Genomic DNA, 18,007 nt, shown 5'->3' with positions numbered 1-18,007 from the left:
GAAAGAGCGAGCGAGAGAGAGAGAGAGAGAGAGAGAGGGAGAGAGAGAGAAAAGGAGAGAGACCGACACGCAAACATACATAAATAAACAGTTTCTCTTGTATAAATTATAAATGGATGGAAATTACGTTCTCATAAACTGTGGAATTATGTACACGAAAAAATGTATCGAGTTATTTAAGCATGTATCTCATCTCCTCTCGCGCACCAAACGCGACCGTGATTTCAGCGGGACGTGTGAACATAATCCCGGCGGATAAGAACGGTTACAGCGATTGTCCTTTGTGCGAGGTTTCAGATTTCTAATTGCCAGCCGTCCGTTCCGGCGAAGGGTTTTTGGGAATTCTTTCGTATCGAATGCGTGGATACGCCGCGATTTCGCAACGTTCACGTGCGCAATCCCCTTGGATTTCTTCACGGTTTGGGAATACTCCGGAGCCATCCAAGATGGAAGGCTCTCGCGCAACACCGTCGAGTGCCAAAGTGGACATTAGGGAGCGAAATGATCGTCTTAAGTATACCCCATTGGATTAACTCTCGCTCCACGTTGCAAATTGACGCGAATACTTTTCAAAGAGATTGCTAAAATATAAAAGACAATGGGTAAGTTCGTTGCTGTTCAACTTGCAAGTGGAGCGGACGGTATTGTCCTGATTCCTACTGTATAAAATGGTTGATTTCACCGAACGAATGATAATGATTCGCGAAGCTCTTGGTTTCTCATCGTTAACCCCCATGCGTTTCTCCGAGCGAATATTCACCCATTTACAACTTTTACACATTGTACAATTATTCATTCCTTTCTGTCTGTGCTGCGAGACATGTTTCTTTAAGACGTGACACTAAATGAAGGTTACGGTAGTTCGGATCTTTCTAATTTTTAGTCACGATTTCTTCGGTTCTGATTTGGTACACTTTTTTATTGAAACAATGCCCAACTCTGTGTTCGCGACTAGCAACTTCCTACCAATTCCTTTCCCCTTTTGTATGTCACTCGAGAAGCTTCCGTCTTGCGCAACAGTTGTGTCATGTCTCCAGTTTACTTTCTTTGAACTCTGTTTAGCACGTCGGCGGTCGAAAAATATTTTTATCATATTTAAACCTATTTAAACATATGTGAACATCGTCGCAAGACAATAGAAAAATGTTTCGTAGTAGTTTAAATCGTAAAACGGGACGTCAAATCGTCTTCGTTCGTCCCAAACATTCGTAACCTTCGTTGATCAAAAAAAAAAACCGAGAAGCGCAATTATGTTAATTTTGCGAAAAACCAAACCTTTGGCCATCCTAATTGAAATCGCACAGCTGTCGCAAAGGTAACGAACAGTTCGCTCATTTCTCTCGATTCCCTGAATTTTGAAGTAAAACGTTAATTACGGTTATGCGAGCGTCCAGAAAGTTCAGAAAGTTACCCGGTCAACAGGTCGTTCAACCCCCGACCCGTCACGAAGTCCTCTTTAAAAACTTTCTCGGAAAAACTTTCGAATTTCTCGAACGCGGGATAAGTCCCCTTATCATAACAGTATTTCTTAACCCTCAAGCATGATTTTTGCACGTTTCGCGGGCAACCTGGCTCGTTCATATTCGCGACTGATTTTTTTACTGTTCCGGGCTTTCAAAGAAATCTAACAAAAAATTCTGGAACACGTATTGAAGTCCCTTTTTCAATACAATAATCAAATGTTTACAGCGTCAACAGTAATCCACGGTTAACCCCTTAACGTACAGTTTTTTTGAAAAAAACCGGCCAAAAAAATCAATTTTTAGTATACTGCGCTTTTGTTCCATGGAAAAAGGCTATATTTTATTCTTGAATAAATAAGTATTATAGCTTACGATCCCACGTAAATGATAAATATCCATAAAACGATTTTTTTTCTTTGCTTTCACATTGTTATTTTCAATTCTCGATTATATTCGAGTGTGAAAAATTATAGCAGCATATAATACAACGCCGCTCGAATTATCTCGAGTGTGCACAGTTTGGCCTGTTCAGCGCGCTCGAATTAACTCGAGCGTACAAAAGTTAAGGGGTTAAATTTCCCTACGGTCGAAAACCACCAGTTCTCGCGAATAGGGTAGCGCTGTCTTTTCGCGCATCAGTATTGTATTTATTCTCTTTCCTTACCTCGAGGCACGAAGTGGTGGGAGAAGAGTGGGGATGGTCCGTGGATCCGATCGAGTTTCGATGAAATTGAACGGTGGATCACTGTAACAGGAAAAAAGAAATAAACATCAGAAAGAAATAAAATTTAACACGTTCGCGGACGCAAATGCTATAGCATTCATTTTCATAGTGATGCAGAATAACGTGAATGCCATAGCATTCAAATTTTAAATCCAATTTTTATTCATTTAATTTTATACAACCTTAAGTTTTTGTAATTAATATACATTTCAAATTGAAATTTGTTTTTGGTAATTAATATACATTTCATTTGTCATTGCTAATGACGGTTAACTTATTATTATTATTTATTTCTAATCAGATTTCGAATAGTACAACTAGTTTCAAGCAAAAACTGCCTGTCCATTTTTGCAGCTCACTGAAATTTTTACTGTCCGTGAACGTGTTAAGGGTGAAATCTCGCTGCGGACTCGAACGATCCAGGTTGCCGAGGGTGGGTTAAAACCAGCCTTACCAATAATCATCGTCCGGAGCGTTCTTACCCCGAAAGCTTTTCTTTTCCTCGGCTAAATAATTAGACGACCCGTAAGACCACGGGTTAATTTCCGCCGGCGTGGAGCCCGGGGGTTGCGATGGAAAACGCTGAGAATCGCGGGAAAAATAATTAAGGAAGGCAGGTGTAATCTCTCGGAATGGAGCTCCAGGGACGAGCGAGAAAGGTCGGAGAAAAAAATGAAAGCGGCTCTAACAAGTCCTCGCAACAAGTGTAACAAACGCCGGGCCCGGGGGTGGGGGGGTTCTGGAAGGGTTTGAGGGAAAAAGATGGACGGAGAGGCAGGAGACGAAAGAAGACGGGATGTAAGGATTCGCCGAGGAGGAAAACCGAAGAGGAAGGCGGGCCAGGAAGGCGGCTAATACACATTTCTTCGAGCAGAAACTGTCTCTCGGGAGAAACGAAGGAGAAAGAGAAAGCACCGGAGATAGCATCGGGTCACATAGAAGGAAGATGACCAGATGGAGCGCGCACGAGGGTTACGCGGAAAAATTTTGCGAGGGAGACAGAAAGAGGAAGAGAGTGGTGAAACAGAAAGGACACGTAGCGACGGGCGAGGAGCGGGGCCGAGGGTGGCGGAAGGGGAGGAAGAAGGTGAGAGTGGGTGTGAGGATGGTAAAAGGTAAGCAGCGCGTGAAGCGCGTGCGCTAGGTTCGCCCGATGCACCTAGCGCGCGGTTAGGGGGCTATCGCGAAGGGGTTAGGGGACAGGAGCAAGCGAGAGGAGCGGGTTAACATCAGAGGGAGGATCAAGCAGAACGAAGAAGCGAGAAAGCGAGGAAGTGAGCGGGGCCTGCGGATGGGAACAGGACGGAAAGATCGTTCCGTGAATGGGAGAGAGGGACAAAGGTAGCGGAGCCGTGATAGTCCGATAGACGAGGAGCGGAGGATCGAGAGATCCTTTGCGCGGCTATGAGGTTTGCATGCCTAGCCGACGGCTCCTCAGTATCGTCGTACGTCTCATTCGCGACGCGACACCACACGATATAGGATACGAACGACACCGAGACGCGGCCCTTCGACTCTGTTGTCTCCTCTCCTAGCTTGGTTTCCTCTCTTCCCCTCTTCCTCTCTCTCTCTCTCTCTCTCTCTCTCTCTCTCTCTCTCTCTCTTTCTCTGATGCGCCGGTGCTCACCTGCCGGTACGCTGTGCTCCTCTCGCACCTGCACGACACACGCTCCGTGCGCCGGCCACGGGTTCACGCGGTCAGTGATACGTTAGAGCACCCAGAGATTACTCCGGTCACGGGTGATGTGTGCTTTCTCGTATTATTGAGAGCCGACCAACAAACACCAGGAAGTTCGGGGTTCAAACTGTGATCCAGTGTTTTGCCATCCACACGTCACGTACGTATTTCTAAAACGATCTTTTTCACACACCCCCTACCCCCGTGATTGATCTCGACACGCTGCACAGTGCGGACAAGTCGGCACATCTCACTACATTTTTATTTGACGATGCACGAAAATTTCCTTCGGCAGAATTGCATATTAGCAGGAAATTCATATTATTATTCATTTAAAAATCATTTGACAATTTTTTTTATGCATGAAAATAATTTTTTTTGTTTCAACTTATTAATTTTATTGTTAAATTTAATTTTTTTTTGACTAATTACCATTACATATGCATCAGTAACCAAATTTAGATTTTTGTAAGAAAATTTGGCCATGGAGGCACTCTCTAAAGTGCCAAAAATGCACTAGTGTGCAATAATAATTCTGTGTAATGGGAAGTGCTTACCAAGGAATATGCATTCTTTATACATTTAATAAAGTAGATTTATTTTTTGTACAAATTTTCAACGGTGGTTTTATTTGTTAATTGCATATAAAACTTCAAATTAACATAAAACAAAAACGGCAAAATATATCCCGAGATTCATGCATATTCGGATACATTACTTATTATAGTTTAAGAATTTCATAGTTTGGTCTGCGACTTTTTGCGACTCTCAATTTTATAAACTTTTTAAGAAGTGTCCATACCTTTCCTTTGGGATCTATCGTGGAAAATTTGTTGTTTTCTTTTTAAATGTATTAGTTATATTGTTAAATTTCATTTTCTGTGAATAATTAACAATAAGTATACATTCGTAAACAAATTTGGTTGTAAAAAATTTTGCCATTTGTTCGCCACAGTTACAGTGGGAACTTTACTGGAAAAGTTCAATATTCGTGTATATCACGATATGAAATACATTTCTTTTGCAAAACATGCGTATTAGGATGTAAATTGTTAATAATAATCATATAATAATCATTTTTATGCATAATACAATTTTGCAATAATTATATATCAATAATTTTTATGTATTTTTAATTTGTTTTTAATATATGTTTTATAACTATTGAAAAAGTAATAAGAATGTAAGGATAGATCGAGATGTGCAAGATCACGAGAGTCAATGATTTTGGGTCGCAATCAAAGTACTGAGAATGACTCGGATAGCGAATAGCGATTTGTTAAGTTTATTCATTTTATTCACTAGTATTATAATTTGTTTAAGTTTATTATTGTTAATTTTACATATGGTTCATTTATTAATAATTTTGTACTAAACTTCTTAGTTTTTAAAAATAAATTTGGTAATTTCTAATAATAAATTTTTTTTTCTAAAAATTTTTTTTTTGTTAAAATTAGTAACTATATTGGTAAATATAATTGTCTGTAAACAATTTCCTCTATATATACATTAATAACCAAACTACAAGAAGTGCCGAAAACAGGCCTTTTGTCCGCACTGTGCGCTGATTTAACACTAGGTTCACGGGGGCACTAAAAGCGACTATTTCCCATTACTTTATAACAAGAACGTGTTACCCACGTTTGTGGCAATATTTAAACAAAAAATATATCCTACCCAAGGAAATAAATTTGCTAAATAATTTCTCACGTCCTTAGAATCTTAACCCTTTGCACTCGAAGCTGTTATAACTCCAAAACGAAACATTTCTTCCGACCTAGAATACTTCCCTTCTATATATTTTTCTTTTCATGTTATACATACGAAAATGGTGCAATCTACTAGTACAATACTGAAATGTTTAGTAATTTATCAAATACGAACAAATTTAATAATGTAAAAAATATTTTGAATAAAGATACAGCAATTTTTAGTGGCGCCTTACAGTCGCCATTCGAGTGCTAAGGGTTAATGATTCTAACACTAGGTTTACGGAGCATTAAAAGTGAGTATTTTACATTACTTTATAAAAATAAGAGGAATGTGTCTATCCAAGTTTTCAGCCATTTTTTAAATAACATATACCTAAGGAAATAAGTTTGTTGAGTAATTCCATGTAGATGGATCTTCAGAATCTCAATAATCGTAAATTAACAATATTAGAACCCGTCATTTTGACGGGTCCCGTAAACCTAGTGTTAAATTAAGAATATCAGAACCCGTCATTTTGACGTAGAGCTAGTGTTAAGACTGACACTTAAGAGCTGACAAATCGAGCGGATTCGAAACGCGTTTGAATGGATGTCGCGCGGATTGCCGGCGCGTTTGTAGACCGGCGAATGATTGAACGGGGATTTGCTGGATAGGAAATGAGGCACGCGCGCGTTTCGCACGGTTTCTGCTTCGCGCGCTCATCCTTTACACGACAGCCTCTTCGTTTCTTTTTTCACCTCTATTTCTTTCATAGCGACTCAAGATTTTTCAGGTTTCAGTTTAAAATTAAATCTGTCTGCGGTGATTCGACACGAGCACACGAGCCTCGCGAAACGCCCGGCAATATGCAATCGTGCGAGCACTCATTTTTACGGTGGATCCATTGTACTCTGTGCGCGTTGCCCACCGACAGTGATAACAGACGACTGATCGAAAATTGGTAACTGACCTGTCACACAGCCTGACACGAACAGATCACCGTACAATTTCTGTACATCGGTGATCCGATTTTCTTCTTTCCCAATGTCGTCGCATTGATTTTGCGATTGTTTACTCGTTCGGTCTTCCGAATGTTTTACGGCAGACTTGTTGTTACGTTCTTGGTTTAGATCTCAGTAAAGTGTAAGGATAAGAGAATTGTATCGTGTATATATATATATATATATATATATATATATATATATATATATATATATATATCGTAAGAGTGTTATTACGACCGAAAACGTATGTAGTGCGGCATGTTCCTTGATTACGTTCGGCGTCCTTCGAAGCGCACAAGAAACTTTTTGACATTTCAATGCATTTGGCGTCGTGAACATTAAACGTAGTCTCGGAAAAATGTACCTCCGTGTTATAAAAATGTAAAGAATATACAAAAAAAAAGAAAAGAAACCGTTGTGAACTAACAGCCACTTGAACTCACTCGCAAACGATCCCTCTCCTCCCCTTTTCTTGGTCATCTTTTTCTTCTCGGCCAGTTTTCCCGTGGGGCGCGGCGGGGATTAAAAACTCCGTTGTTCCATAAAGAAAGATTAAAACTTTCCTAAGGCGGGAAACTGTAAAGTCTCCTCGGCAACGATAATTACGGGAAAATTGCATCCGACGCATCCATTGCGGCCTCCATCGGTTATGCAAGGCGCGCATTCGCATGCAAATGTACTTTTGGCAATTCGATCTGGAATTGTCTATCGAACGACAAACCGGTGAACTAGATTCTGTCATCCTCGGGAAGACAGGCAAGTACTTTCTTTTGTTTTGATGATGCTTTAAAATGTCACAATGGTGTTTGCCAAACGTCGAAATCAATGATTTCTCTGTGTTTGTAAAAATAGATAAATACGTTTTTAACGTTTAACATGCTATTCCGTTACGCACGAAACGGTATATTAACGGACCAGTGAATTTTCTGTTCTTATTAAACAACAGAGAAACACTTTACTTTGACGAGAAGCGTTTTTAATGCTTAAAATGTTACTGCATTACTTATGAAACTGCAAATTAACGGACCAGTGAATTTTCTGTCCTTATCAGAACAGGTAAACACTTTAACTTTGCTTCAGAGATATTTCAATATTCAAAACGTTTTTCATTTGTTGGTAAAGGGCTGGTACGCGGTCGATTACTTTACTAGAAAGTACGAAATTCCAATAGTTTCTTAATTTAAGAAAATAGAAAATTACCTTCTGCGAGTTTACCGATGGAACGCAATTAAAACTACAAAATAGTTGTTTCTCAATGCAATAAAATATAAAATTACCTTCTGCCAATTTATCGATGTATCACAGTTTCGCACATACTGGATCTGCGGATCGGAAGTTTCCGAAGTAATTCGATTCGAGTTGGACGTCTTCCTCGAATCGAAAAATCGTTGACCCATTTATGCGAGCGCGGCAGGTGTGTCGTAAACAGCAGTTTAAGCGTGTTAAAGCAACACGACGCTGGCGTGCAATATAATTATGAGTGTGATTAATTAAACATAAAGAAAACCGGGTTCCCATGGTCGACATTGCGTTGCATCTCACGAAGCCAGAAACGTAGTTCGCTCACCCGCGGCTCGGCAACGTGTCACACACGTCAGAGCCTATAAATCCGCGATACACACGCTTCCGAGTTCCGGTTTCCACGCATAAAACTAATTCCATTTTTCTTCGCCGAGGCGCCTCCTCCTCCTCCCCCCCCATTGCTCTTCTTTTTTTCCTCTCTCGTCTGTGCTCGCATTATTCGCGCCGGAGAAAGCCGCTGTTACAGATTAATAACGTAAGATGCATTACTGTGCTCGCCGCGTATAGGGTGAATTAGCATTCGAAGACGTAACATTTTACGTTCCTGAGAAATTAGCGGAATCCGTTGCCCGAGGATTACGTAGAAAGCGTCATACTCTCCCGGTTGGGAAAACGAGAGATCGTTGAACTAAAATACTAACCACCTTGAATGCCGATCTTGCTTCTGAAATGTGCCTAATTAAAGTTAACCGCGCGCGCTCCTGCAGAATCCGGTCGAAATGCTTCCCCCCCGGTAATCCGATATCGCCATCAGAATTCTCGTCCGGCCGCAGAAAGATTCAACACTCTGTTCGCGCGTATGAAAAATGTATTTTTTAATTGGCAAAACTGTGGCAAATCGTTTTCGTTCGATTTTAATTTGTTCCGTCGCTAAACGAGCTTAATCGTCGTTCAACCAGCATCGAAACTAGGTTAATGCCGTTCGAAAAAAATTTCTTTCTGATCGTAGTGTGTCTAGAACGCGAGATTGCAAATAGATTGGAGAAGGTGGAGGATAAAGAAAGAGTGAAATGTTCCCGGGGATAATGGGCTCTTGCCGAAGACGATATTAATTTTAACGACGAGGTGCTAAAATTATTAGAACGCAATTACCAATTTTCTTTCATTCCGCGACACATAATGCCTGCGATGCCCCGTTTTAATTATTCCCAAGAAAGTGAACAGCGCGTCTCTTCCTCTACCTTCAACTAGGCATTCAAGTCACTTTACATAACGCTTAATATTTCGAAATATGATAATTAACCGGGCGCTTCTTTCGCCATTATCTACGTTAAACAAATTAAAGGCGAGTAAGAGCTTCTTTGAAGCTTCCATTCACGGAGTCTTCGTCCCAACTTAACGTTGACTTTTTAATACATACGTATATAAAGTATGTAACAATCTTCGATATTTGTCAGGTAGTGTACTCAATTAACAATTTAGAATGTCTAAAAATGTAGAGAATTTCAAAATAGCGATGATATTATCTCGAATCTATTAAAATTGTCACGACAAGAAACACATTTCTATCTAACCTAGATTTTTTCTCGTTTAAAAATTCGTTGTCTATAAAATTCGATCGCTTAAAAAAAAACACACACAATTTTTTAGAACAGACTCGAATTTTTCACAGCAGAACCTTTAAAGTGTTCGATCAAACACCTTGTCCCAGGGGTGGTTATTTATAGAGTGACAAAAATAATTTCTACGCAGCTCGTAAATGTTAGCATAACGGTATAATTGCACGGCGATAAAATGAAAAGAAAGTGTACTTTCTTCCACGGTGCGAAATAATTGCACGTTTCCAAAATTTCCGCCGAAGTCAACAAGACCCTGACTCGGTTAAACGGGTTAATCGTCGCGACGTCGCAAATGGACCGAAACCAAAAAAACGTGTCCATTGTTTTAACCAACACGATCTCAGCCATTACGTCCAATTTCTCGCAGTTCATTACCGAGTCGCTCGAATGATAAACATCTAGAAATTTTTCCCCTTCCTGATAATTACGCGCGGCACAACAAAAAGGAAGAAGACGAGGACGGAAAGAGAGAGAGAGAGAGATATTGCTTGCGCATATTCAACGAGCAAACTTGCGCAAAATATTGAATTATAGGATAGCATCTCGACGACCGAGCTTCTCATGCTCGGTGCTCGCCGCGCGTTGTCGAACAATGTCATAATTACGCGTGCCGAAACAGAATTGACACCGGGGGCAGATAAAAACCGTGTTTGTGCCGCGTGTCGTCCCGGCGAGAGTTGTGTTGTTGTTTTTTTTTTTTCGGGGCGAGCGTAAATATTTCACAAGCGAAACCCCACGGGGCGTATTATGCTCATTACTTTATGATTAAGCCCCCCGGTAATGGATAATCGCGGCGCGGGGGAGCCCGCGATACCATCGCGAAAAAGTCCTTTCTGAAAGTCCCTGGCGTGTGTACCGGTAGCACGTGTGCTTGTTAATTTCACTTATGTCATAGCCTCTCCTGCTACCAGACACGATCAGCCTTCCTCCTTCTTCGTCTTCCTCAGCTGGCTGCCGTTGTCTCCTCTCTCTCTCTCTCGTCTTGCCTCGGCCCGACACGCGAGAAAACCGCGTCGTCGCGGAGGACAATCAGCGTTTCACCCGGTCTGAAAGAGAGGTCGTGGAGTCATAGCAGCATGTGTGAAACTAGGCGAGTGTCCTGTGAGGTCGTAGGTAGAGTGCGACGTGTGGCACACACCTGAGTCCTCTCTAGCTGTTCTCTCCTCTCCTCTCTGCTCCTCTTGGCTCCTCGGTGTGCTCGCCAACGCGCCGCGGCGAAAGTGGGCCCGTCTTCCGGATCAACGCCTGCTCGATAAATCGTACGAGCCGGTCGCTCCGCTTCCGTCTCCCGTAATGATGCGCAATACACGTAATTAAATGCGTTCAATTGATTCGCGAAACGCTCTCATCTCTCTCTCTCTCTCTCCCTCTTCCATTGGGTAAATCTCCGCCGCGCAGCAACGGATAATTAATCCGAGAGGCGTCGCATTATATTTCACGATGGAAATCGAATTGACCCGTTCCCTGGATCCAGTCCTGGATTCTTCCAATCAATATTTTCATTTTCATATCTCAAACACAACGGGTCAAACGTACCGGTTTTCCAAATATCTTATCCTTCGAACTCTGAACTCTTTTCAACGTTCCTCCCAACTACTTCGTGTCATTCTAACACGTTCACTGGCACAATATGCTAAAAGATTTGCCTGAGTTTTCAAATAATTTTGCGAGTCGTCATCAGTAAATCAGTTATTGCGTCAACCCTTAATCACGAATCGTGACAAGGGAACTGACACAGTAGTTAGGCGATTGAATTTAACATTAAAGTTAAGTCTACTGTTTAAATTTCTAGGGTCTTAGTTTTCTCCCGACCACGCGACGAAAATTTGTCTCAAAGCCGGCGGTTGAAATTAACAAATCTTCCGCTGGCAGAGGTGGATCCCAGCGATCGGTTGCACAAGTGTTAATATAAATCCGTTCCATCAGCGTCTTCGCGAGAACGTTTGTTTAAATTTCCCCGGATTGCATCGTGCCCCGAACGTCCGCGTCTGAAAAACACAGTCTCTCCATCGCCGGCAGCTATTTATTATCGGCGAAAATTAGGAACGTTGCGGGGAACCGCCTTTTTCTATGATTGTGAACGGTAATCATAGCGTTACTGTTTCGACATTCCCCGTCCGAGACGACAATCTCGTCGCGAAATTACACGCCAGAAATATTCGCTCGGGCAAATATTGCTGGTCGACGACCGCGACACGATTCTTCGGTTGAAACGTTGCATTAATAATAAAACGCGACGTTTAACGTCGTTTCAGAGCTCGCAATCCTATCCCCATAAACTATTCGCGTTCCGCCCCTCCGCGAGATTCGATATTTAGATCCGTTGCGGATCGAGACTGTGATACATATCCAGAAAGGTATTAATATTTCTCCCACAGATAGTCCCTTAATAGCAGTATCAATAGTCGTATCAATTTCGTTCGTCTCGAGCAATATCAAATTATTCTGATAGCTTTATACAGGGCGGTCCACGCAACTTGCACACCTATATAACTTCCAAAGGATGCGTTGCACGAAAAAGTTTTGTATACAGAAGCTGCATGGTCTGAAGGCGTACACAATTTAGTGTATTTATTTTTTTTACAGGTGGAAGTGTTTCGGAGATTTGAAGGTCGACTTTGTTTTTTTAAACGAAATACTATATTTTTTATACCAAAATATGGAAGAATGTCGAAAAAGTATCGACCTTCATTAGCCCTAAACCTAATAATTAACGAGTAATTTCACTTTATTTCCTGAAAATTTTCTTACAAAGAAAAAAAAAAAAATCATTTAATTTTCTTTTTATTTTTCTAACCTGATATTACGCGAAGAACATGTTCAGGAAATAAAGTGGTTTAGTAGTTTAATTTTCTTACAAAGAGAAAAACAATCATTTAATTTTCTTTTTATTTTTCTAACCTGATATTACGCGAAAAAAATGTTCAGGAAATAAAGTAGTTTAGTAGTTTAATTTTCTTACAAAGAAGAAACAAATCATTTAATTTTCTTTTTATTTCTCTAACCTGATATTACGCGAAGAAAATTTTCAGGAAATAAAGCGAAATTACACGTTAATCATTGGGTTTAGGGCTAATGAAGGCCTATACTTTTTTACTCAGAATTCGACGTTCTTCCATATTTTGTTATAAAAAGTAAACAAAGTTTCATTCAAGTTTCATTTAAAGAAACAAAGTCGACCTTCAAATCTCCGAATCACTTCCACCTGTAAAAAGAAATAAATACACTAAATTGCGTACCTGTTCATACCATGCAACTTCTGTATACAAAACTTTTCCGTGCAACGCATCCTTTGGAAGTTATATAGGTGTGCAAGTTGCGTGGACCACCCAGTATATTAAAGCCGAATAATTATACCGAATAATTTTTGCCAGGGACAGTAGAGCCTGTCGAAGAGTTCTATGACTGTGTGTAGCGTTTGGTGAACAGTTTGTACGCGGCTGAAGACAGAGGTGTGACGTTGAGGAGCGTTTTATTGGTTGGGATCGCGACTCGACGCTAGGGAATTCACGACTCGTCTCTGTACATGACTCAATATCGGTTCCCGGTGTCGGTTCGCCGCTTTCTAAGATCTTCTGCCGTGGGGGAGAGACACGGTAATCAGATTCGTTCTGAAGATATCTCGACGATCTTCGTTCGCCGGTAAAGGCGTCGGTGAGTGGCCCCAAATGACCTTTCTTCTGGAGTCGGGATCGTAAACGCGGGCGGATTCTCCCTAGCGGTAGGGGTCACCGCGGACACGATACCAGGATACCACCACCGCCGCCGGTATCGGCGACCAACGACCACGGTAGGAGGCATTTGCTATACTTCCGCTTCTCTCCAACAGCCGAGCTTGTCTTCCCGTACCCGTGACTACCATTCGAGAGTCCCATACGCTCCTACATACACACGTGTTGGGCATGCATGCATATATTCGTGAACAGGATGTTTCATAAGACACCGCTCCATAACGATCGCACGAACACCGTTTCCTGTATCGAGGATGCAGCCTGTCGCCGAAATCGCGGCGCAGGGCAGGCTTCGCCGTTATCGAAATGAATTATTAGATGCACTGTTATAGCTAATTTTTGTGGCTCTCTTTGGTGATTCGATGATAAAACAAATCGAAAATGTAGAATAATATTTGTTCATACGAGGCTTTGCTCTCGAGAAAATCGACTTTGGAAATCCGTCAAGTTCGCGCGGTTAGCATTTGTAAGTAGAATCGGTAGGTCATGATCAGACGCGTCACACGATTTCTATTCAATAGTACGCGTGTTCGCCGAATTCTCGATTTCCTCGAAATCGAAGCCTCGTATGACAACATTTTATTGTACATTTATGACTTATTTTGTAATCTAGAATCGCCCCCTTTTCGGTTGAAGATTTTTGGGGAAAATTCGGCGAACACGCGTGCTATTCAATTGGAATCATCTTGGCGTGTCTGATCATGACCTACCGATTCTACTTACGAATGCTGAGCTCGCGAACTTGCCGGATTTTCAAAGTCGATTTTCACAAGAACAGAGCCTGATATGTAAAAATTCTATTCTACATTTTCCACTTACTCTTTCAAATGTAGAATCACCCCCTTAAAAGATCACCCAGTATGATTTTTTAGACAAGGAAAATTTCGTTATCCTTTCTGTTTCGCACAAATGGTTTTAGAAATACCTACTCTTTTCGTTCATTTTTCTGCACGCGAGCCGGTATAATTCGATTATTTAGCTTCGGCGCAAGCATTTTTTAATCCACTCACGAACACCGCAAAGTTCGTAACAATTCCAACTTTGCAACTGTTGAAAAACGACGAGTTGTTGTCGTAGGAAAGCTTCGATAATTGCTAAAAAGAGCATGAGAATTTTGTAATTTTATCAGTTACTTTTTCTACCACATATTTTTCAACTTATTTATAATTTTAAAACTATTTTATAGTCGGACGTAATTTCGAAGTGGACATTAAAAGTTTTTCCATGTATGAAATTCCGTTCGCATGAAATTTGAGATGCCCATTTTGTATTATGCGATAAGTAACGAATGAAAATAGATTTTCGTTACTTAAAGAACGACGCGATGTGAAATAGCGACAATTTTTCTGTAGATATTAGAAAATAGGACAAGGATAAATGACACACAGGAATTGCACTATGTACTCCCGTTCGCGGCATCCATTATGGATTTTTCTGCTTACACGTACGAAGTCTGCCATCGCCGGAAGTGACAGGTATTATCTAGATAAAATGTAAAAAGAAAAACATGGTGCCAAATAATTCAGTATGAAAGGATTATGGCACCAAAACTCAGTCACGAAAGGAACGGCGACCAAGTTACAAGAACTCTCCCATAATGAATACAATGCTTTACGTAAGGCGGCACCTATACATGGGAAAAGTTCAAAAAACATGACGCTCCTTCGACAAAGTTTGTAATAACCGTAAATCTAGCACGATGAACATGCAAACGTCAATCCCTGTTTTTTAATATTCATTCTGCTTTAAAAATGAGTACGATTAATATGGGCACAGAAATTGGACCTCTTGTACCATTTTCAGCACATTCTCATTCTGTTTTCCTTTTTTACAATCTACTTAGAAATTTTTTATTTGTCTATCGATGACTGTAAATCATTTCGCGAACGATGAACTTTTCAAACAGACAGCCAAGCTAACTGATCTAGTGGAAGTTAGTGCATCCGGAGGCAAAAACTAACGAGAGACGGAGTCGAGTTAATGGTAGCATTTACCTTCGTTGCTTTTAAATGGAAAGGGAAATTTCTTCTTAAATAACGGCAAACTCGCCTGAAAAATGTCACGGATGATTCACGTAATGAACTTCGTTGCTGCCTCGATGAAGCTGAACGAACGATAGAGGGGGAAGATGGCTCACGATCCTTCGAATCCGAACAGAATTTCCATTAGATTTTCATCGAATTACAGCGAACCTGTTATCACTTCTAAACGTTCAAGCCTCCACGAATGAAAAAGTAAAAAATACCTGGTCATTATATCGCAATCGTCGTAAATAGTTTCGATGAGATTCCCTACATTTTGAATACCGTTAGGAAAGATCGTTGCACGAAGAAAGTCCCCGAACGTTTCAAAACCCGAACAACGACGTCTGACGTTTTATTGTGTCCTAATCAAATCATTAGGAATAGAAAAGTCGTCGTCTGTGAATTCGAGCCGGTAAATGCTCGTGCAAGTTCGTTGCGAGACAGTCATTAAATGATTTCACCATCTTGATAAGATAATCGAGCGCAGCCTCCCAACCGTCGTGGTCAGGACTGTTAGCCTAATGCAAGTTTTTAGCCCGGGATAATGATTACGGAGCAATCTTGCGAATCGGAGACGGGCGATGTTACAATAAAACGGGCGAGATTAGTCTTTCCATTTCGTAGAAATGACGGGTTGGATTTTGTTTTTATTCACCGATTGAATTCCATCAACGAGAACTGCTGTTTAACCGGCGAGCCCCGTCCTTCCAAGCCGCCGATCTTGTCGCTTCCACTTTCCCGATTCAGCCTCATTGGGAAAAGTAATTTGTTTCTACCAACACGCAACACGGCCACGATATTATCTACTGACTCGATTCATTTACTCATTGGATTGTTATCCTTACGCCGGCGCTTTCCTATCGTTTCATTCGATTTCTAACCAGCCGGGTCTGCGATCGGTACCGTGCATCGAAATGATGTAACAGTGCACGACACCGATGACTACAAGCAAATGCGAGTTATCGTTAACGGAACAACTTCTTCACCGTTTCACCGTTAAGCGGACCTTCAAAATGTACTTTGATATAGAAATGATGATTGAATTACAATTAATCGGAATTAATTAAATTAACGCTAGTTTTACGAAACCCGTCAGAATATTTTTAACCCGTTAACGCACAGTTTTTTTTTAATAAAACCGGCAAAAAAAAATCAATTTTTGATATACTGCGCTTTTGTTCCATGGAAAAAGGCTATATTTTATTCTTGAATAAATAAGTGTTATAGCTTACAATCCCATGTAAATGATAAATTTGCTTTCACATTGTTATTTTCAATTCTCGATTATATTCGAGCGTGAAATATTATCGCAGCATAAAATACAACGCCGCTCGAATTATCTCGAGTGTGCACAGTTTGGCGTGTTTAGCGCGCTCGAATTAACTCGAGCGTACAAAAGTTAAGGGGTTAATTTACGATTACCGAGATTATAACGCGCCCTGTATTGTGATCAAAATCACAAAGACATCTGATCAAACATGTTCTCATTATTTTGACAAAAGTGATGTAAAACAGCCACTTTTTCAGTGCTCCGTGGATCCAGCGGGAATAAACAGTCGAAATATTGTTTCGGGGATCACGTTGACGATTTTGATCGAACATTGCCTGTGGTGGGCAGCAGCATTAACTTTCGATATTTCCCGTGATGCGGTTGGTCCCATCGTCGAAGAGAAGACGAATACCGCCCGAGTATAATTAGACTGTCGCAACCGACGTGTTCTGGAGCGTTTCTTTCCGTCCCCCTCCCTCTCACCCCCTTGTTCGTTAAAATTTTGCCCGGGCATCATCTAGATCGTGGACGGAGAATTTTGCGGCCGACTTTCGCGTTCTATCCGTTCGGTTTCTAAGGACGACGCCGGGGTCGGGTGTCGTTCGAGAAACTAGAAGGTTACCGGTTACTCCTGAAATAATTGCCTCCTTTGAATTAGCATTACAAAAGAGGAAGGCGGTATACGTATGCGAGTACGCGCTCGTTAAGACGCCAAGTTTTGTTTCACTATCTGCCGGCTATTGTTTCAACATCGCTATCCGCCGGGCCCGGTGCGGCAAGCTTCCCTTCTCCTGTTCGCAAACTCTTCGGGTTCCGATATTACTGGAAATTCGAAATCTGTCCCATTGTATTATCGCTAAAATTGCGCACACCGGACCGCCGCAAAATGTTGTTCAGCCAGCTGTTTGCATTGCTACATAACTTTTACCGAACTTTTACAAACTTGCTTTCCTCCTGGTTTTGCGGTTTTGAATTTGTCAACTCGGTCGATTGTTAACAGTCAACCGTGAATATGTTATTGATTCATCTTTGCTTTAGAAATTAAGAAAACAAGTAGATCGTGAAATTATTTTCACTCCTGATCTAATCAGGCGCAAAAGTCACAGCTCAGGGATAATTGTCTTAGGTATGCCATGTCTGAAAATTTACTTACAATAGTCGCGGCTACAACTTCCGGAGTCATAACCGAACACGTTCATAGTGCATATTTCACGCATGAAACACTGCGCTCATTCCCCGCCTGTTTTCTTTACATCGTAATTTGCAACGCAGAAGCGACAGAAAATACACTAGCAGCACGGCATCAAAACGTAACATTTCGCGAATAAAGAATTGTATGAAAATACAATGAATGGAGATTATAGAACAATAAAGAGTTACGGTAAATTGTGGCGAGAACACTTCAAAGTTGCATGGTGTTACGTAGAAATAATGGTTGCGATTAATTCCGTGTATTTTTACGCTTTGGACACACCGACGGTTAAAAATGGCTTTCGATTAGCGCCAAGGCAATTTTTCAGGTTCTTCAACCTCGTTTTAATATTACACCAAGTCCATCTT

At 41.1% G+C, this 18,007-nt stretch overlaps 1 protein-coding gene across 5 annotated transcripts in view; it reads left to right on the top strand.

Moving 5' to 3' along the window:
* Positions 1–18,007, top strand: part of Thw (chitin-binding domain protein thawb) — a 35,540-nt gene that overhangs the window by 5,833 nt on the left and 11,700 nt on the right. For 4 of the 5 annotated variants that reach the window (XR_013083611.1, XM_076802120.1, XM_076802119.1 and 1 more), the window contains exon 1: positions 2,962–4,025. The exons of the other annotated variant lie outside the window; for it this stretch is intronic. The gene's annotated coding sequence lies outside the window, so the exon portion shown is untranslated. Of the gene's footprint in view, positions 1–2,961; positions 4,026–18,007 lie in introns of those variants that run through there. 5 annotated transcript variants of the gene reach the window in all.

This window comes from Halictus rubicundus, chromosome 16, assembly GCF_050948215.1.
Source record: "Halictus rubicundus isolate RS-2024b chromosome 16, iyHalRubi1_principal, whole genome shotgun sequence".
Lineage (NCBI taxonomy): Eukaryota > Metazoa > Arthropoda > Insecta > Hymenoptera > Halictidae > Halictus > Halictus rubicundus.
Note: the sequence above shows the minus strand (reverse complement) of the source record. Positions and strands in the feature narration are given on the sequence as shown.